The sequence below is a fragment of the Thalassophryne amazonica genome, chromosome 8, assembly GCF_902500255.1.
Source record: "Thalassophryne amazonica chromosome 8, fThaAma1.1, whole genome shotgun sequence".
Classification (NCBI taxonomy): domain Eukaryota; kingdom Metazoa; phylum Chordata; class Actinopteri; order Batrachoidiformes; family Batrachoididae; genus Thalassophryne; species Thalassophryne amazonica.
The window spans coordinates 2,133,527-2,155,526 of NC_047110.1; positions in this window are offsets into that span (position 1 = coordinate 2,133,527).

Here is a 22,000-nt window from a genome sequence, read left to right on the forward strand (position 1 = left end):
CTGCATTTAATCATTAGTGATTGATCTCTGCTCCCCTCCACAGCATGTCTTTTTCTTGGTTCTCTCCCTCAGCCCCAACCAGTCCCAGCAGAAGACTGCCCCTCCCCAAGCCTGGTTCTGCTGGAGGTTTCTTCCTGTTAAAAGGGAGTTTTTCCTTGCCACTGTTGCCAAGTGCTTGCTCACAGGGGGTCGTTTTGACCGTTGGGGTTTTTCTGTAATTATTGTATGGATTTTGCCTTACAATATAAAGCACCTTGGGGCAACTGTTTGTTGTGATTTGGTGCTATATAAATAAAATTGATTTGATTTAATTCGATTTGATAAATTTTGGTCCGATAATTTTTAGACTGCTAACATATTATTGCAGGCATAGTGAATAAAGTTGTAACAGTTAATACACATTTTTGAAGTCTGATATCAATGATTTTAGAGCCCACCTGTTATGTTCTGAAGTAGACATATAGTTCTATCCTCTACAAACAGATGAGAACAGGTTTCAGTTCTATCCTCTAGAATTAGAGGAAAACTGGTCACAGAAGAGAAACCAGCCGGCAATCTCACCCAAGTCGTCCAGAAGCACACAGTTTTAACTTATGGTTAAAATCTTAACCAAACTAATTTTAAATCAAATCAAATCAATTTTATTTATATAGCGCCAAATCACAGCAAACAGTTGCCCCAAGGTGCTTTATATTGTAAGGCAAAGCCATACAATAATTACGGAAAAACCCCAAACCCCCAACCCCTTATTTTAGACGTTATTTAAATTAACGTCACGTCTCAAGTTTTATAAAGTGAAAATGTCAACTATATGTTTTAGTTTTAAAGTATTGCACTAATTTTAAAGGTTTTAGTGTGGACATGGTGTATTCAAAGTGCATTATGGGTACCATAAAATTCACGACAGGAGAAATGCATTTGAGATGCTCTGATCAGGCTCCACACAGACAACAGCATTAAACTCTTTGTATATTGTGCCTAAACTCTCATGAATATATTCTATGGGTTTATAGACGTTGTTATTGTGTTTGTTTTATGTAAAAATGCCAGAAGAAGCTCAGGTTGCTTCTCCATTATTTTCATTTGGAATCATTGTGAGCTGCAATTTGCTTCCTGTGTCCTGCTTATGTCAAATGCTGTCTGTCCTCTTTGTTCCAGATTAATATATAAATAAGATGTCTGAAATTCAATTTGTGTTTATTGAATTACACGCATCTTAAACATAGCAGACACGGATTATTTGGAATATTTCTTTTAGCAAGTTTTCAGGGTCTCTACTGCCATCTCCTGGCCAATAGTGTTCATGGCAGTATCCGCCCTAAGTATTGTTTTTTCTCAATCGCTTTGGTGCATTTCTCACAACAGTATCAAACTTTGCACAACAGTTAGTGCAACCTCCACAACATTTAGTCGTTTGAGCCCAACCTAGTGGCAATTTCATCTTCATTTCATCAAAGTGCACATGCTTTTGGACATTTAGCAACTGAGTACATACAACTGTCTGCAGTTTGATCACTTTTAACTTGTTTTGTCATGTCCGTCAAAATAAACTATTCTTGTAAAGGCTGAATAGTCATTCTCTTTACAACTAATAGTCCTCGTTTCATTGCTTGAGTCATTTCACTCAAAAATGTTGAACACGTTGTCAAAATGTGTCAAGCACTTTATATATATATATATATTATATATATATATATATATTTGTGTGTGTGTGTGTGTGTGTGTGTGTGTGGGAAAAAAGTATATTGGACACATGCAAAGTGATTCAGTTTGTGTTATTCCATCAGTTGTCTGTGTTTTTTATGACACTGTACTGTGACTAAATGTTTCTGTTGGAAGACGTGTGTCAGTGTTTTGGTAGATTTGGTGAACTGTGTTACTGTATTGTTGTATTTTGGAAGTGTGTGTCTGTGTTTATTTAAACTGTATGAATTTGAGCATGAAATTATCTGTTTGGGAAATTGTGTGTTTCAGGTGTGATGTGTGTTAACAGTTTTGAAAAAGTTTTTAAGGTTCTGACAAACAGGTCATAGTGGTTGTAAAAAACTGTCATGAGAGGGGTGTGTGAAGCTTTAGTTACCAATGATGAGACACTTTTTCACAGTCACTCCCTGTTAAATCCCATGAACCCCCACTTTACAAGCACATATAAACCAACAAGGTGCATACTGTATCTACAATATGGGAACACATGGAAGGTCAGCCTCGTGGAAGAAGGGTGAGGATGCGTGGAGGAAGAGGACAGAACCGGGAAGAAGAGGAAGAAGAGGTCAACCACATAGGCAGATTCCTGATGAAATCAGGGCAACAATTGTGGATCATGTTGTCAATCACAGCGTCACAATGGATGAGGCTGGTCGAAGGGTACGTCCGTGTTGGAAGTCTCATAGGACAAGTTATGACATGCCCAGCTGTTACACAATTTCTCGGACACTCACTCGACTGAAAAGCCACCAAAAGCCGTCTGAATCTTCCGAATGGTTTCCAACATGGACGTGCTTTTTGTTGTGCGCCATTGCGGCTCCGTCCCAATGCACGAATTCCTCCACACGTCTTTCATTACAAAATCTCCTGTAACAGTGGAATGTGCCGCAAAAGTGCTGATGTCCACCTCTTCCACAATTTCTCTGGTAGTCAGACGACGTCCCGGATCAACACAGCCTTCACTTTGGAAATGATCTGGTTGTTTCAGCCTGTCGATGGCCGCTCGGAGCATGGCGCGCCCTCCGTCACTGTGGGCCGTCTTTAATCCGGTTGTAATGCTCCTTAATCTGTGTGACGCCCCAGAGTATCTTCACCGAAAGCCGTCTGAATCTTCCGAATGGTTTCCACCTGGCTGTCTCTCACAGTTTCTGGAAAAATTTGATTCAGCGCTGCTCCAATCGCTCAGCCATTTCCCTCACAATGAAAATCTGACAAGGGCGGTGGACCAGTGCTCACTCAAAGCCTGCCCACAGGTGAATGATGCAACTGACAGGTGTGAAAAAACTCACGCATGCGCACGAAGGTTCAAGCTTGGCTGATGCAAGCGCACATGATTCAAATCCATATAGTTTTTTTTTTTTTTAAATAAAAAGGTCGGATAGTTTTCTAACAGACCTTGTACTTTTATTCTGCAACACATCCGATTACAAGACAACCTCTCAGAGGTGGAAGAGGTCCCCTTTATACTCTGCAGCAAGAAGAAGACATTTGTGCAATGGTGGTTGTAAACAATAAGACTGAGAGAAATACAAAGTGCGGTGCGAGAAAATGACAACTTTTTTGCAAATATTCAGTCCATGTCAATTGCAACCATAGACCGAGTCCTCACAAGGACTTAAATGTACATGAAACAACTGTACAATGTGCGCATGCACACAAATTCCCTAAGGGAATTTATGTTTGTTGTAAATGTTTTATTATTATTTTTTTCTTTTGCACAATGCTGTGAACACATTACAGTAGAATTGCAAAGGGCATATACTGTAAAGTAAAATGTGAAAAATGCATATTCAGTGTCTTGTATAATTTTACTTTTGTTTTCAAAATGCCATAAATGGTATATAATGCAGCCTTGAGCATTTTCAAGTAAAAATACCAAAATGTAACTTTTTGTTTCACATTAGGAAACACTTCCAGAGTGAACTGTCACAATGAAAACATGTTCAAGCCAATTGACTTGATTGTTCAAAGATGCTGGTGTCAAGACTTGACATTTTGACATCACTGACCCTTTCACTGAAATAAATACTTGCTTTTGAAGAATGAACTACCCATTTTGAGGGATGGACAACCTATTTTGATCAAGTGACTCACTTTTGCAGGTTATCTATGTTTTGCAGCTTGCACTAAGAAACACCTTAGCAGTGGTGCAAATGTAAATTGTGTGGTGAGAAATGCACCAAAGCGACTGAGAAACTGTAAGATATCTCATAGTCCTTTGTGTGCCAGAGTTGTTGCAGCTGATGAAAAGAAATCAAAATGTACATTTTGATTGTATAATGTTAATTTACAATTGTCATTGTGTTTTCTCTCTGTGGTGTTTAAACTGCAGCAACGCTCTGACATGCAAAGGATTGTGGGTTAGGGTCTGAGCATCTGGGCGCCACGAGATGGCAGTGTTGTATTTATTTTGACCCTGGTTATATCAAGTCTAATCACAACTTGACTTTTGGCTTTTGCATATGGCTTTTTTTTTTTTTTTACAAATAGAAAAATTACATATTTTACAAAAGCACATTTATATGTAAACACCAACACACACCTCACATTAATGTGTTTGTTTTTTCACAGAATGGATGAGTCAACCAATCAGTGTTACGTAGGCTTATTTTACCCATAATCCCTTTGGCATCTGTGTGTGTTTGTTACAAAACATCAGAATTAGTGCATTATTTAAAATTAAAAGATATGTGTTATATTTTAACTTTATACAAATGACAGAATAGTCATTAACGTAGTTATACTATCCAGATAATTTGATTTAAAATCAATACCATAAGACAAAACTGCTTTATTTTCCAAGACCTCTGCCTCACAATGGTACAGTATACCCTGTTAAGGAATAATGGCTTGGTTTTGTGTGTGTGTGTGTGTGTGTGTGTGTGTGTGTGTGTGTGTGTGTGTGTGTGTGTGTGTGTGTGTGTGTGTGTGTGTGTCTCTCTCTCTCTCTCTCTCTCTTAGCTCAGCTTCTGTCAAATGCTGTAGTAAACAAGAGCTTCCAGCAGGGGGCAGGGCGCACAAAGACAGAAGTGCTGACTCATTGTTTGGGTCTGTGGTCGCCTTTGATGTTACCAGAAATGATCGTGTTATTAAAACTGAAAATCAGTTTGTTAGTAGTTGCAAGTGTACTGGAGACATTTCTGAAAGTTATCGGTTAGCTGTAGCTTACGATAAGTTTTTGGGTGGTTTATTGGTTTATCTTCTTAAAAGATAACTTTTCAGTTAGCGGATTAACTGTTATCCAAGCTAACTTTTTGGTTAGCTGTGCCCACCACTGATGTTACGTCACATCACCTTCCTGTTCTGTGTTCGGGAAAATGGTGACGGCAAAACACAGCTGGACTTTCCAAGAGACAACGCTCCTCCTCAACGTATTAAAATAATTTAAAATAAGTGGAAAGGCTGTGATTTTGGAGAGGGAAGTGATTGGACACGTATTCCTTAAATGCCATCGTTGTCCTGCTCCCACCGGAACGGCTCTGGATTGAGACCTGTGGTCCAGGCTGAGGAAAGATGCCATCAAAGCGTCCAGTGTTCTCCAACCAGTTGTTGCTTGTGTTGTTCCGCTCATTCTGACATACATTATGAAGTCCACAGCAGGCTGCTCTCACAGCTGGTGTAAAGGTGAAGTGAAAATGTTTTCTCCTCAGTATCACCCTCCACCTCGACTTCAAAATCCCTAAAGTGTTTTCTGCTGTCACACAGAGTGAGCTGAGGTTCACATTCACAGATTTATCCTCTGGGGTCAGATGTGTAGAATTTATGAAGTCTTTCAACAACCAGTCGAGGAGCAGATCTGCAGGGTCACCAATGATTTGTAGTCGTACGTCTTCTTCCTCAGTGTTTTTCACACCCTAAAACAGAAAATGGTTATGTTTTTTTTTTTTATTCTGATGTTTAATGAGTCATTATTCACCTTATTCAGCCCCGCCCACTTTTACAACAGAGCCATTTCCCTTTGTCTTAGGACTTCCGCTGAGCGGTGTTTTCAGTATAGAACAATGGAAGATATGCCACGGTTAGAAACAAAAACCTTTTTGAAAAGCTCAAAGGGATCGACTCTGGCTCAGCCGCGGGTCAGAACAGAGCGGGAAGAGGACGTGAAAAAGTGGCCCTCGGTTATTTTTAACTACTTTGTGTTGTCACTCGGCGTGGACGGTTTGGCTATGAGGAACTACGAGCTCCGCGCCGCACAGAGCCGCGCTGAAGCTCGTATAAAAGCACAATCAAGTTAAAATACTACTTGACAAGTAGTATCACCGTAATGCCAAGATTACGTAACGTTAATATACATATGGTGTTATTTCATGCAGTGCGCCAGAAAATGAGTAAATCGAATAGCCGCTAACGCTACAAACACAGCTTACCTGTTTATCTCACTAGCATCCGCCGTGGCTTCTTCAACGGAGCGTTATAGTCCATCCATTTCTCTGGGTAAAGATCCAGTGGTGTGGGTTTTTTCTCCATAAAATAAAAAGAACAGACAGGGACGCTTGGACAGATTTTTCAAATTCAGCGCCTTTATCCAACACCAGAGATCTTCGTCTTTCGATGGAGGAGGGAACAAGTTAAATGCTGGACCACAGCACTCAGATCTCTGCTTTCCATGTTCTAAACATAGTTCTGGAAGGGATAATTTTCCTCTTCTTCCAGTTGTTGTGGCACTAACGAACTGAACAATGAATGCTGCTCATGTTTGGACACGTCTAGCGTACTGTGTTCCCACGTAGCTAATCACTGACGCAGTGACAAACAGGAAGTTGTTTGACAAAATGGAGCCGCCCACCCTGACTTCCTGAATAAGGTGAATATCCTTAAGAATAAATTAGGGGAAAAGCACAGAGTGTAGTGGATATGACTTTTTTTTTCTATTAAGAAAAGTTTGAAAGGTACCTAAAGGAGAGAGCTAAGGAGACTCCACCCCAGGAAGGCAGCAGGCCTGGATAAAGTGTGTCCCAGAATGCTTAAGGCCTGCGCCAACCAACTGGGGGAGCCCCTCCAGCATGTTTTCAACCTGAGCCTGCGTCTCGGAAAGGCCCCAGTCACATGGAAGACATCCTGTGTCATTCCAGTTCCTAAGAAGGCACACCTGAAGGAGCTGAATGACTACAGGCCAGTCGCTTTGACATCCCACGTGATGAAGACCATGGAGCGACTGCTGCTGAGCGTCCTCAGACCTCAGGTCAGACATGCTGAGGACCCACTGCAGTTTGCATACAGGGAGAAGGTGGGAGTGGAGGACGCCATCCTCTACCTCCTTCACAGGGCCCACTCTCATCTGGACAGGGGTAACAGCGCTGTGAGGGTCATGTTTTTTGACTTCTCCAGTGCCTTCAACATCATCCAGCCCCTGCTACTGAGAGACAAGCCCATGGAGATGGAGGTGGACACTCATCTGGTCACCTGGATCACTGATTATCTAACTGGAAGACCACAATACGTCAGACTCAGTAACTGCACCTTGGACACAGTGATCAGCAGCACTGGAGCACCACAAGGAACCGTGCTCTCTCCAGTTCTGTTCACTCTGTACACATCAGACTTCAATTACAACTTGGAGTTGTGCCACATGCAGAAGTTTTCGGACGACACTCCGTCATATCCTCCGTCATATTCTCTGAGACTGGATGCTGTACTTGCACACAAATTTTATTTTTATTTTTAGTTAGTAGCTTTTATTGATTAATCTATTTTTCTTTTATTTACTTAACCCTATTTTGTGTGTCTGGTGTAATGTGTGTGTCTTGTCTAATGTGTAAGCTGCTGGATGCCTTGAATTTCCCTCTGGGATTAATAAAGTATCTATCTATCTATCTAAAGCAGGACATGAGCTCAGTGGGAAAGTGGACAACTGTGTTGCGCTTTGTTCATGATCCGGAGCACAAACGTGTCAAGGCGGTTTTGCAGCTGAGAGAACTGAGCTACTCTGGTTAGCTGTGTAGGCTAACACTTACAGACACAACGTCTCCCACCTCCTCACCTTTTCTTCTCCATCGGGAACCAAAAAAAAAAAACTTTTCATGACTGCCTCTGTGATTACAGCCAAAAACAAAACCGTACACCATTTATCTATGTGAAGTTATGCTGTGTATATATTAAATGGAGGTATGGAGGTCCCCGTAAGTGGTCAGATCAATCAGTTCAACAATAAAGTGTTCATGTCTCAGTGGAGCAGCTCACTGAGAGGAATCTGTTCCTCACGGAGCTTCTCTGGTGGGAGAAGACCGAGTTCAAGGGGAATTTGAGGGCAAACATATACATATCCACACACACACACACACACACACACACACACAAGATAAAAAATATACAGTGGCCAAGCCATTAAGTGTGCTTGTTTCCGGTGCAGAGGGTTCTTGGTTCAAGACCACCCCTGTCTGTCCTCCATGTAATGTGGAGTTGCGTCAGGAAGGGCATCTGGGGTATAGCTTACACCAAATCAACATGCAGATCTGCTGTGGTGACCAGAGTTAAAGCAGGCAGAAGCCAAAGGGACTTACATTTATGATCAGGCATCATCGCCGTCGTCACCTTGGGCCCTGACTCAAAGCATGCAAGATTTATTCAGTTTGCACAGAAATTAATAGCAGAGCAGTGGGTAGATCGTGTCACTACTTTCTGAAAATTTTATTCCAAATATGTGAAACAGTGTTTCTTGTTTGATTAACAGTCCTAACAGACTGTTTATGAAGTATTTCTGAAATGGATTATCAGTTTTGCTGAGGTAAGTGAGGCATTCGATCACCACCTCCATCTAACTGGTGATTATGGCGATGGTTCCATCCACACCAGTCGGCAGTGACCTTCCTGTACTCCAATCTCATCGTCTCCTTGTGACACACATCCAACAATGGCTGTACCTTCAGACAACCTATGGAGATGACAGCTGACTGTGTTGTGCCTGAGGTCCGATGTGTTGAGTATAAAGAGGAAGTGGGCGAGCACTGTACCCTGAGGAGCCCCTGTGCTGCAGACTGACACATCCAACACATAGTCGCCAAGCTGCCACACTTCATTGGTCTCTTCATTGTGTTGCAGTTTTTTTTTATGTCAGTGATTACAAATTTTGAAATCAACTCCAGATAAAATGAGACATCACACTCCTGGAAATTGCATCAAAGGATTTAGGCTTGTGCTCAAAAGTTTACATTCCCTGGCAGAATTTTAGATTTTGATTTATTTATTTATTTATTTATTGCCATTTTTCAAAGAATATGAATGATAACACAAAAACTTTTTTCACTCATGGTTAGCGTTTGGGTGAAGCTATTTATTGTCGAACAAATGTATTTACTCTTTTAAAATGATAATGACAACAGAAACTAACCAAATGACCCTGATCAAAAAATGACATACCCTGATGATTTTGGCCTGATAACATGCACACAAGTTGACACAAATGGATTTGAATGACTACAAAAGGCAACCGTCCGCACCTGTATCTTTTTGCTTGTAATCAGTGTGTGTATGTATAAAAAGTTGCTGGGCTCCTTAAAGACCTCTGTATCTTCATCCAGTGCTGCACTGACATTTCTGGTTTCTCAGTCATAGGGAAAGTAAAAGAAATGTCAAAGAAAAAAGGTAATCGAGCTGTATAAAACAGGAAAGGGATATTTAAAAAGATACACAAGGGACTGAGAATGCCAATCAGCAGTGTTCAAACTCTAATTAAAAAGTGAGAAATGAGGGCTGCTGTTGGAACCAAACCATGGTCAGGTAGACCAACACACTTTTCAGCAACAACTGCCAGGAAAATTGTTGGGATGCAAAGTAAAACCCACAAATAACTTTAGCTGAAATACAGGACTCAGGGGAAAAAAAGTGTTGTGAGTTTGAAGATGCCTAATAAGGAGGCATTTGCAGAAAAATGGGCTGGATGATCGAGTCGCCAGAAGAAAGCCATGACTACACAAATGCGACAAAGTATCCCGCTTACAATATGTGAAACAGCACAGAGAACAAAGTCATTTGGAGTGATGAGGCCAAAATTTAACTCTTTGGCCACAACCATAAACGTTCAGCCCAGTCTCACAATGTTTTTCGTGCTCCTGTCAAGAAATGAGTCAAATTTGCGTGACGGGTTTTTTTTTTAACTCACTATTACTAGCACTACTCCTACCCCCAACCCTAACCTTAACCATAACTTAACCCTACTCCTTCCCCCAGCCCTAACCATAACTACCCTAACCCCACTGCTTCACTTTTAATTTTGTGCAGCCATCACAGAAAGAATTAGAATGAATTTGTGGTGCCGTGATGAAACCAATAGATTAATGTATTAGATATACTTTATTGATCTCACAGTGGAGAAATTATGTTTATACTCCAGTTACCTCAGACAGCAATTAGTCCACAATTATTACTTGTTTACCATAATAATGGCGCACATCAGAATTAAAGAATACACATATACATATATAGAGGGGTTGCCTCTACTGGTGGTTGGCTCTCACTGCGGTATTGTATCACTTCCTGTTCAGGAGCACAGCGGTGTTTTTCTGTATCTGTTAGCTGTTTAATCTGCAGTTAGATTGATCTAGTTAACTAGATAACGATTTGTTTCCCAGTGTAATCTTAACGTGCCTTAACTAAAACACTCCCTCTGCTGAATCACCTCTAAATTATTTACACATTATTCACTTTCTGTGTTTTTAGGAATCCGCTCGCTTAGCTCAGCTACTAGCTCTTAGCCGGTTTAGCATGGCGGTTTCTCCTGTCTCTCCCGCACATTTCTGCTCTGGGTGTGAAATGTTTAGTTATTCCTCGGCCTCCTTTAGCAGTAATGGTACTTGTAATAAGTGTAGCTTGTTTGTAGCTTTGGAGGCCAGGCTGGGCGAATTGGAGACTCGACTCCGCACCTTGGAAAATCCTACAGCTATCCAGGCCCCTGTAGTTGGTGCAGACTAAGGTAGCTTAGCCGCCGTTAGCTGTCCCCCAGCAGATCCCAAGCAGCCAGGAAAGCAGGCCGGCTGGGTGACTGGGAGGAAGAAGCGAAGTCCTAAACAGAAGCCCCGTGTACACCGCCAACCCGTTCACATCTCTAACCGTTTTTCCCCAGTCAGCGACACACCCGCCGAGGAACAAACTCTGGTTATTGGCGACTCTGTTTTGAGAAATGTGAAGTTAGCGACACCAGCAACCATAGTCAAATGTCTTCCGGGGGCCAGAGCAGGCGACATTGAAGGAAATTTGAAACTGTTGGCTAAGGCTAAGCGTAAATTTGGAAAGATTGTAATTCACGTCGGCAGTAATGACACCCGGTTACGCCAATAGAAGGTCACTAAAATTAATATTGAATCAGTGTGTAACTTTGCAAAAACAATGTTGGACTTGTTTACAAAAACAAGTTTTCTCTGGGCCCCTCCCCAGTGACATGTTTAGCTGCATGTTCTCCTTGAATTGCTGGCTGTCTGAGTGGTGTCCAAAAAATGAGGTGGGCTTCATAGATAATTGACAAAGCTTCTGGGGAAAACCTGGTCTTGTTAGGAGAGACGGCATCCATCCCACTTTGGATGGAGCAGCTCTCATTTCTAGAAATCTGGTCAATATTATTAAACCCTCCAAACTGTGACTATCCAGGGTTGGGACCAGGAAGCAGAGTTGTAGTCTTACACAACTCTCTGCAGCTCCTCTCCCCCTGCCAGCCCCCAATACCCCATCCCCGTAGAGACGTTGCCTGCTCCCAGACCACCAATAACCAGTAAAAATCTATTTAAGCATAAAAATTGAAAAAGAAAAAATAATATAGCACCTTCAACTGCACCGCAGACTGAAACAGTTAAATGTGGTCAACATTGATCAACATATTGATTTATTCTGCCTTATAGAAACCTGGTTACAGCAGGATGAATATGTTAGTTTAAATGAGTCAACACCCCCGAGTAACACTAACTGTCAGAATACTCGTAGCACGGGCCGAGGGGGAGGATTAGCAGCAATCTTCCACTCCAGCTTATTAATTAATCAAAAACCCAGACAGAGCTTTAATTCATTTGAAAGCTTGACTCTTAGTCTTGTCCATCGTTTTGTCTGACTTAGTGCTTAGCTCAGATAAGATAATTATAGTGGGCGATTTTAACATCCACATAGATGCTGAGAATGACAGCCTCAACACTGCATTTAATCTATTATTAGACTCAATTGAGTTCGCTCAAAATGTAAATGAGTCCACCCACCACTTTAACCATACTTTAGATCTTATTCTGACTTATGGTATGGAAATTGAAGACTTAACAGTATTCCCTGAAAACCCCCTTCTGTGTGATCATTTCTTAATAACATTTACATTCACTTTAATGGACTACCCAGCAGTGGGGAATAAGTTTCATTACAATAGAAGTCTTTCGGAAAGCGCTGTAAATAGGTTTAAGGAAATGATTCCTTCTTTGTTATGTTCTCCAATGCCATATACCAACACAGTGCAGAGTAGCTACCTAAACTCTGTGAGTGAGATAGATTATCTCGTCAATAGTTTTACATCCTCATTGAGCACAACTTTGCATGCTGTAGCTCCTCTGAAAAAGAGAGCCTTAAATCAGAAGTGCCTGACTCTGTGGTATAACTCACAAACTCGCAGCTTAAAGCAGATAACCCGTAAGTTGGAGAGGAAATGGCATCTCACTAATTTAGAAGATCTTCACTTAGCCTGGAAAAAGAGTCTGTTGCTCTATAAAAAAGCCCTCCATAAAGCTAGGACATCGTACTACTCATCAATAATTGAAGAAAATAAGAACAACCCCAGGTTTCTTTTCAGCACTGTAGCCAGGCTGACAAAGAGTCAGAGCTCCATTGAGCCGAGTATTCCTTTAACTTTAACTAGTAATGACTTCATGACTTTCTTTGCTAATAAAATTTTAACTATTAGAGAAAAAATTACTCATAACCATCCCAAAGACATATCTTTATCTTTGGCTGGTTTCAGTAATGCTGGTATTTGGTTAGACTCTTTCTCTCTGATTGTTCTGTCTGAGTTATTTTCATTAGTCACTTCCTCAAACCATCAACATGTCTATTAGACCCCATTCCTGCCAGGCTGCTCAAGGAAGCCCTACCATTAATTAATGCTTCGATCTTAAATATGATCAATCTGTCTTTATTAGATGGCTATGTACCACAGGCTTTTAAGGTGGCAGTAATTAAACCATTACTTAAAAAGCCATCACTTGACCCAGCTATCTTAGCTAATTATAGGTCAATCTCCAACCTTCCTTTTCTCTCAAAAATTCTTGAAAGGGTAGTTGTAAAACAGCTAACTGATCATCTGCAGAGGAATGGTCTATTTAAAGAGTTTCAGTCAGGTTTTAGAATTCATCATAGTACAGAAACAGCATTAGTGAAGGTTACAAATGATCTTCTTATGGCCTCAGACAGTGGACTCATCTCTGTGCTTGTCCTGTTAGACCTCAGTGCTGCTTTTGATACTGTTGACCATAAAATTTTATTACAGAGATTAAAGCATGCCATAGGTATTAAAGGCACTGCGCTGCGGTGGTTTGAATCATATTTATCTAATAGATTACAATTTGTTCATGTAAATGGGGAGTCTTCTTCACAGACTAAGGTTAATTATGGAGTTCCACAAGGTTCTGTGCTAGGACCAATTTTATTCACTTTATACATGTTTCCCTTAGGCAGTATTATTAGAAAGCATTGCTTAAATTTTCATTGTTACGCAGATGATACCCAGCTTTATCTATCCATGAAGTCAGAGGACACACACCAATTAGTTAAACTGCAGGAATGTCTTACAGACATAAAGACATGGATGACCTCTAATTTCCTGCTTTTAAATTCAGATAAAACTGACGTTATTGTACTTGGCCCCACAAATCTTACAAACATAGTGTCTAACCAGATCCTTACTCTGGATGGCATTACCCTGACCTCTAGTAATACTGTGAGAAATCTTGGAGTCATTTTTGATCAGGATATGTCATTCAATGCGAATATTAAGCAAATATGTAGGACTGTTTTTTTGCATTTGCACAATATCTAAAATTAGACACGTCTTGTCTCAGAATGATGCTGAAAAACTAATTCATGCATTTATTTCCTCTAGGCTGGACTATTGTAATTTATTATTATCAGGTTGTCCTAAAGGTTCCCTGAAAAGCCTTCAGTTAATTCAAAATGCTGCAGCTAGAGTGCTGACGGGGACTAGAAGGAGAGAGCATATTTCACCCATATTGGCCTCTCTTCATTGGCTTCCTGTTAATTCCAGAATAGAATTTAAAATAGTTCTTCTTACCTATAAGGTTTTGAATAATCAGGTCCCATCTTATCTTAGGGACCTCATAGTACCATATCACCCCAACAGAGCACTTCGCTCTCAGACTGCAGGCTTACTTGTAGTTCCTAGGGTTTGTAAGAGTAGAATGGGAGGCAGAGCCTTCAGCTTTCAGGCTCCTCTCCTGTGGAACCAGCTCCCAATTCGGATCAGGGAGACAGACACCCTCTCTACTTTTAAGATTAGGCTTAAAACTTTCCTTTTTGCTAAAGCTTATAGTTAGGGCTGGATCAGGTGACCCTGAACCATCCCTTAGTTATGCTGCTATAGACTTAGACTGCTGGGGGGTTCCCATGATGCACTGAGTGTTTCTTTCTCTTTTTGCTCTGTATGCACCACTCTGCTTTTAATCATTAGTGATTGATCTCTGCTCTCTTCCACAGCATGTCTTTTTCCTGATTCTCTCCCCTCAGCCCCAACCAGTCCAGCAGAAGACTGCCCCTCCCTGAGCCTGGTTCTGCTGGAGGTTTCTTCCTGTTAAAAGGGAGTTTTTCCTTCCCACTGTCGCCAAGTGCTTGCTCACAGGGGGTCGTTTTGACCGTTGGGGTTTTTCTGTAATTATTGTATGGCTTTTGCCTTACAATATAAAGCACCTTGGGGCAACTGTTTGTTGTGATTTGGTGCTATATAAATAAAATTGATTTGATTTGATTTGATATACAGTTGACATTGTTTATGTGCACTAAGTTTGAAGAAGTCCATTATCCGAATTAAGGCAAGTGGGTGAAGGTCACGCTGGAACCCTGAGATGCGCCGCCGTCAGCTTGGGGGAAGAAGAATGGGGGCTGCAGCTAAAACTGCAGTACCCCCGCCGAAGGGGAAGGGAGTGAGGTTTAGCAGGTGCTGGAAAGGGGGGTGTTGATGGGGAATAGGAGGGGGTGGAGGGAGGGAATGGAGCATGCTTCAGTCCTGTGAAAAGCAGTTTATTGTCTTTGTGAGTTGAGATAAGAAACAGCCAATGTTCCCCAGGCCAAAAAAAATTCCTCTGGAGGAAAAACAGTCGGGCAATTTGACCTTCAGACTTGATAAGCCTGTAATGTTATGGTTATAGCAGTGAAAAACACTTTTTAACAGTTCCACTTGCACAACCAAATCCCAATTTTGAATTAACAATATTCCCAATTATGAATTAAGAATATTCACCAGCCTCTGAAATCTTCAGATTCAACTGCAAGTCACGCATCGGCTCCAAGATGTCATCCAATTTGCGTCTTAGTTCAAGAGTCATCGCAGTCTGCGAATGCAGTGCTTTGCCAACCTCGTTAATCATGATGGACAAGCAAGGGGCCGTGGTTCTTGCCAATTTTCCGGTAGATCAGGGCAGCACATAAGCCAAAAAGTACCAGCCCTGCTACCATGAGACCAAAAATGAATAAATCCTGGACATCCTCAGCGGAGAAAGGCGCCAAGCATGCCACACGCCAGGAACTCCAGGAGTCGAGGACATAGCCCGCAGGATGCATTCCATCTGGGCAGGTAGGATCTCCCGGTCCTGACCTTCTTGTAGACAAAATGGTGTCAATAGCGTTCAGAGACCAGCTGATCAATTCCATGGTTAATCCAATAGTAGTCCAACAGATCCAGAATCCAATATAATTTGAGGAATTCACAGTCTGGTGAAGTAAGGACTTGAAGGTTAAAGGTAGCGAACAGAGATAAGGGAGAGTGGAGGAGATGCGACCGCCCCGTCTGAGTCACCGGCCATTTCGTGCTGCTGAATCACGACTTGCCATGAAACCAAGTTGATATTTTGTGCTGCTGAATCATGACATGCCATGAGACTGGGTTGTAAATGTTATATTTGGAGAGGCCTTTGATGAAAGGTAGACCCTTCCTATTGTGAAGCACAAAGGTGAATCTCTGATGTTTTGGGGATGTGTGAGCTACAAAGGCACAGGAAACCTGGTCAAAATTGATGGCAGGATGAATGCAGAATGTTATCAGAAAATACTGGAGGAACTTTGCACTCATCAGCCTGGAAGCTGTGCATGGGACGTACTTGGACGTTTCAACAGGACAGTGATCCAAAACACCTGTCATTGGCTACAGCAGAAGTGAAGGTTTTGGAGTGGCTATCTCAGTCTCCTGACCTCAGTGCCATTGAGCCACTTTGGGGGGATCTCAAATTCCTCAATTTCCCTGAGGGAGTCTTCCCAAGGGATTAATAATGTTCTGTCTAATCTAACATGCAGTTCATGCAAAACAGCCAGGGAATTTACAGGAAATGGAGTTTTTTTTTTTTTTTTTTTTTGGCAAGAAGAATGGGCAGCTTTACCATCAGACAAACCAAAACCATTCACACCTACAGACAATTTAAAATTTACAGTCACCAAACCTGCATGTCTTTGGATGTGGGAGGAAGCCAGAGCACCCAGCGGGAACCCACACAAACATGGGGAGAATATGCAAAGTCCACACAGAAAGGACACAGGTGGGAATTGAACCCATGACCTTCTTGCTGTGAGGAAACAGTGCTAACCACTAAGCCACCGTGCTGCCCTTAAAGGGGGTAACACACAGTATTAAGAACAGGGAGATGTAAAATTTTGATCAGGGTCATTTGGGTAGTTTCTGTCGTCATTATGATTTAAAAAGAGTAAACACAGCTGTTTGACAATAAATGGCTTCACACAACCACTAAGCTGAGTGAAAAAAAGCAATTCTTTCGTATGTTATTCATATTCTCTGAAAATGGCCAAAAAAAAAAAAAAGAAAGAAAAATAATTCTGCCAGAGCTCAACTGTATATTCAGTCTTACCAGACTGAACTGGATAGAGATGTCACATTGATTATCCAAAAAAGCATTACAACTTCAGATCTGCTGTGAAGACATCAGTGCTGCACAGAGACAGTTTGACAGGACTTTTTTAAGCACATCTTTTGCTTGCAGGCACTGGAAAGTGGCCCACAAAAAAAAAAAAGCTGTAACTGGATTTGACTCCAGAGGGGAGGCTGGCTCTTGCAGAACAGTTTCATCCACTTGACAGTTGCCAATTGTCTAACTGTTAAGCCGTGCTTTGATTAATAAAAGGGGCATGCAGAGTGCTTATTGACCAAACTTGTAAAAAGGTCAATTTATTTCATTTCTATTTATTTCATTAATACAGCGCCAAATCACAACAAAGTTGCCTCAAGGTACTTCACACAAGTAAGATCTAACCTTACTAACCCCCAGAGCAAGAACACAGGCGACAGTGGGAAAAAAAAAAACTCCCTCTGAGGAAGAAACCTCAAACAGACCAGACTCAAAGGGGTGACCTTCTGTTTGGGCCATGATACAGACACAAACTACAAAACAAATATACAGGAAATTTTTGGAGTTCATGCTGGTGTCCAGGACAGGAGGCCTGCAGAAGAAAAACACCCACTCCCATCTGCGGCTGAAGCTGCACCTTAAACAGAGAGAAAAAAACAGAATCAGACATCAGAAAGACAAAAAATACCGTATAATTTGTCAGCATTAAGCAACAGGAAAAACAGAAGAAATACTAAGGTGATCGCCGGCCACTAAGCTTCACTAAAAGACCCAGAAACCTCAGATTCAGGAGGAGCAGTGTGGTTTTCATCCTGGTTGCGGCACACTGGACCAGCTCTACACGCTCCATCGGGTGCTCAAGGGTTCATGGGAGTTCGCCCAACCAGTCCACATGTGTTTTGTGGATCTGGAGAAGGCGTTCAACTGTGTCCCTCGAGGCACCCTGTGGGGAGTGCTCCGGGAGTACGGGGTCCGGGGTCCTTTGCTAAGGGCTATCCGGTCCCTGTACGACCGCAGCAGGAGATTGGTTCGCATTGCCGGTAGTAAGTCAAACCTGTTTCCAGTGCACGTTGGCCTCCGCCAGGGCTGCCCTTTGTCACCAGTTCTGTTCATTATTTTTATGGACAGAATTTCCAGGCACAGCCAGGGTGTATAGGGGGTCTGGTTTGGGAACCACAGAATCTCGTCTCTGCTGTTTGCGGACGATGTGGTTCTGTTGGCTTCATCAAATCAGGACCTTCAGCGTGCACTGGGGCAGTTTGCAGCTGAGTGTGAAGTGTCCGGGATGAAAATCAGCACCTCCAAATCCGAGGCCATGGTTCTCGACCGGAAAAAGGTGCTTTGCCCTTTTCAGGTCGGTGGAGTGTCCTTGCCTCAAGTGGAGGAGTTTAAGTATCTCGGGGTCTTGTTCACGAGTGAGGGACAGATGGAGCGTGAGATCGATAGACGGATCGGTGCAGTCTGCACCGATCTGCAGTCATGCGGTCGCTGTATTGGACCGTCGTGGTGAAGAGACAGCTGAGTAGGGGGGCAAAGCACTCAATTTACCGATCGATCTACGGGCCGATCTTCACCTATGGTCATAAGATTTGGCTCATGACAGAAAGAACGAGATCGCGAGTACAAGCGGCCGAGATGAGTTTCCTCCGCAGGGTGGCTGGGTGCTCCCTTAGAGATAGGGTGAGGAGCTCGGTCACTCGGGAGGAGCTCGGAGTCGAGCCGCTGCTCCTCCACGTCGAAAGGAGTCAGTTGAGGTGGCTCAGGCATCTTTTCCGGATGCCCCCTGGACGCCTCGCTGGAGAGGTGTTCTGGGCACGTCCCATTGGGAGAAGGCCCCGGGGAAGACCCAGGACACGGTGGAGGGACTACATCTCTCGGCTGGCTTGGGAATGCCTTGGGGTTCCCCCGGAGGAGCTGGGGGAGGTGTGTGTGGATCGGGAGGTCTGGGCAGCTTTGCTTGAGCTGCTGCCCCCGCGACCCGACTCTGGATAAAGCGGAAGAAAATGGATGGATGGATGGATTTATTTTCTTATTGTTCTCTGTTCTGTTCCCATGTAGGTTTTCATCTTTACTTGTATTCTGATGGTTGCTGTTCATACTCATGTTCATGTCCTGTTCATAGTAGTGTTATATTCTGTCCTCGGTTTCTGTTTGATCTTTGTTCTCTGTTTTCTTCATGCCCATCTTATTATGTTCTCATTCCATGCCACTGCACCTGCCTCATGTCTTTGTCTCTCACTTTGATTTATTCTACATCCCCAATTCCAATGAAGTTGGGACATTGTGTGAAATGTAAATCTTCAACCTATATTCAATTGAATACACCACAAAGACAAGATCTTTAATGTTCAAACTGATAAACTTTATTGTTTTTGTGCAAATATTTGCTCATTTTGAAATGGATGCCTGCAACACATTTCAAAAAAGCTGGGACAGTGGCAACAAAAAAACTGGAAAAGTTGATGAAGGCTCAAATAACACCTGTTTGGAACATTCCACAGGTGAACAGGTTAACTGGAAACAGGTGAGTGTCATGATTGGGTATAAAAGGAGCATCCCCAAAAGGCTCAGCCGTTCACAAGCAAAGATGGGGTGAGGATCACCACTTTGTGAAGAACTGTGTGGAAAAAATAGTCCAACAGTTTAAGAACAATGTTTCTCAACATTCAATTGCAATGAATTTAGGGATTCCATCATCTACAGTTCATAATATAATCAGAAGATTCAGAGAATCTGGAGAACTTTCTACACGTAAGTGGCAAGGCCGAAAACCAACGCTGAATGCCCGTGACCTTCGACCCCTCAGGCGGCACTGCATTAAAAACCGACATCATTGTGTAAAGGATCTTACGGCGTGGGCTCAGGAACACTTCAGAAAACCACTGTCAGTTAACACAGTTCATCGCTACATCTACAAGTGCAAGTTAAAACACTACCACACAAGGTGAAAGCCAAACATGATGATGAGTCCACATTTCAGATTGTTTTTGGAAATCATGGACGTGTCCTCTGGACAAAAGAGGAAAAAGACCATCCAGATTGTTACCAGTGCAAAGTTCAAAAGCCAGCATCTGTGATGGTATGGGCGTGTGTTAGTGCCCATGGCATGGGCAATTTACATATCTGTGATGGCACCATCAATGCTGAAAGGTACATCCAGGTTTTGGAGCAACACATGCTGCCATCCAAGCAACGTCTTTTTCAAGCCACATTCTGCACGTGTTACAACAGCGTGGCTTCGTAGTAAAAGAGTGCGGGTACTAGACTGGCCTGCCTGCAGTCCAGACCTGTCGCCCATTGAAAATGTGTGGCACATTATGAAGCGCAAAATACGACAATGGAGACCCCGGACTGTTGAACAACTGAAGTCGTACATCAAGCAAGAAGGGGACAGAATTCCACCTACAAAGCTTCAACAATTAGTGTCCTCAGTTCCCAAATGCTTATTGAGTGTTGTTAGAAGGAAAGGTGATGTAACACAGTGGGAAACATACCACTGTCCCAGCTTTTTTGAAACGTGTTGCAGGCACCCATTTCAAAATGAACAAATATTTGCACAAAAACAATAAAGTTTATCAGTTTGAACATTAAATATCTTGTCTTTGTTGTTGTGTGGGCCGCTGAAGAGGAGGTACTGCTGGCCCACCACCACCAGATGGCGCCCTGCTTGGAGTGTGGGCTCCAAGCACGAGAGGGCGCCGGAGCCGCTGGAGGTGACAGCTGCCATCTATCAACACCAGCTGTCACCCATCACCACCACTACAAAGACCGGACTGCAACTCCACCTCCTCGCCGAGAAATCTTTTACCATACAGGTAATTCTCTGCTAAACCTTAAATTCAAGTATTAGTCTGATCTCTTTTTGCAGCTGTTTTCCTGGGACGGATACCCTGTCTGCGGAGTTGGCGTTTGGTGTGGACTGCGACGGCTTCGCCTCACACCCCACCCAGATAAGTGGTTATCTCAGGAGCTGCACGAGTGTGTGATTGGAGGTGGAGGTTCTCCCTCCTTACTGAACACAGACTGTGGGATTACTGAGTGTGCGAACTCACACTCATCCAGAACTGTTTCTGTTTTCTGCCAGCAGTACCAGGTCTGACTGCTGAAAACAGTGGCCACCTGGGGCGCAGGGCTTGGCGGCTCCGGTGTTCTTCAGGTCTGTTGGAGGTGAGACTTGTGTGGGTTCCGGCTTTTCTCTCACCGGACGTCTCCTATCTTCGAGCCTGCCACATGTCACCTTTTTGTCGGATTGATATAACGCATATTTGTATCTGTCTGTATTACGTTGTGCACCTTCACAACATTAAATTGTTACTTTTTGGCTATTCCATTGTCCCTTCATTAACGCCCCCTGTTGTGGGTCCGTGTCACGACACTTCCCCAACAGGATTTCTCGGCCAGCGTCATGGATCCCGAGGGGCATCAACTCGAGCCTGAACGGCCAATGGAAGAGCAAGGTGCACAGGCGCCAGCAGGAGGTGTGTTAGGGGAGCTGCAGCAAATACTGACCGCTTTCACTGCTCGGTTGGATCTGGTCACCGAGCAGAACGTTATCCTCAATCGGAGGATGAAGGCTCTCACCGCCAGGGTGGAGGCGCGCGATCAAGGCGCTGCTGCAGCACCTCCTCCTGCTGGTCCTTTGTCAGACACAAATGTTCCACTGGTCGTTCAACGACCCCCCCCCCCACCATCCCCTGAAGCATACATAAGCCCTCCGGAGCCGTACGGAGGTTGTGTTGAGACGTGCGCGGACTTCCTAATGCAGTGCTCGCTCGTCTTTGCACAGCGTCCCGTCATGTACGCGTCAGACACTAGCCGGGTGGCTTATGTCATCAATTTGCTTCGAAGAGAGGCATGCGCCTGGGCTACGGGGCTCTGGGAGCAGAACTCACGGCTCCTAACGTCATATGCTGGGTTTGTAAGGGAGTTCAAACAGGTTTTTGATCATCCCAACAGAGGCGAGACCGCTTCGAGCGTGCTACTGTCAATGCGACAGGGGAGCGCCAGAGTGCAGCCGAGTATGCAGTCGACTTCCGCATCGCGGCTGCAAGGTCCGGCTGGAATACCGTTGCACTCCGCGCCGCCTTCATAAACGGGCTGTCTCCGGTCCTGAAGGAGCACCTGCTGGCTAAGGAGGAACCGCGGGATTTTGACGGGCTTGTCGACCTGGTTATACGCTGAGACAACCGGTTAGAGGAACACCATCGGGAGCAGGGCAGGGGGCGTGACCGGGCACGGGCCGTCCCTCTTCTTTC